The following is a 934-nucleotide window of genomic DNA, read 5'->3' as shown; positions in this document are numbered from 1 at the left end:
CTTTTGTCATTTATTTCCAGTTTCATTGCACTGTGGTCAGATAATATACATGGGATAATTTCTGTTTTCTTGCATATACTTAAGCATGACCTATGGACTAGTATGTGGTCTATTTTAGAAAACGACCCATGTGCAGCTGAAAAAAATGTATATTTAACCGTGGTTGGGTGGAACACTCTATACATGTCCACTAAATCCATTTGTAGTTTGTTCCAAGCTCTGGTTCAGTTCTGCTACTTCTTTGCTAATTTTTTGTCTGCTTGACCTATCTTTTTGGGATAAGGGAGCCAAAGGTGTTTAAGGATGCATTTTTTTTTTTTTTTTTTTTTTTTGTGCAACCGGGGATTGAACTCAGGCCCTTGCACTTGCCAGGGAAGTGCTTATTCCACTGAGCCATCTCCCTGGTCCCCTAAGGATGCATTTTTGTCCTTGCTTTGAACCATGAGACCACCCAATACCAACAAACTTCAACTATATTTTGTTCCCAGTGCTAATTATTAGGAACAGTCTGTGAATTCTCTTAGTTCAGAATGAATTTAAACATAAAATTCAAACTGGTTGAGACAGTTATCTAATTAATAAATGGCTCATTGCTCTTGACAAGCCCACAAATATAGCTAGTTAGGGTATGTTCTGATTCTAGGCTCAGAAGTTGTTGCAGATGCATCCATAGGCTCTACTGTCCATGCGTTGGCTCCATCCAAGGTCCATGATGTCTCTAGATAGCTTGATTCCTGTCATCATAATGTGTGATCCAGTTGGAAAGAATCACTTATAAAATTACTCAGGTTGGGTCTTGATGTCCTGATGAGAATTACATGCTCCTTCAGAAAATGTAGCTTGAGGGGCCAGGGAGATGGCTCAGTAGAATAAGTGCTTCCCTGGCAAGTGCAGGGTCCTGAGTTCAATCCCTGGTACCACAAAAAAAAAAAAA

The sequence above is a fragment of the Octodon degus genome, unplaced genomic scaffold (assembly GCF_000260255.1).
Source record: "Octodon degus isolate 3935 unplaced genomic scaffold, OctDeg1.0 scaffold00096, whole genome shotgun sequence".
Classification (NCBI taxonomy): Eukaryota; Metazoa; Chordata; class Mammalia; order Rodentia; family Octodontidae; genus Octodon; species Octodon degus.
This window is presented reverse-complemented; position numbering follows the sequence as displayed.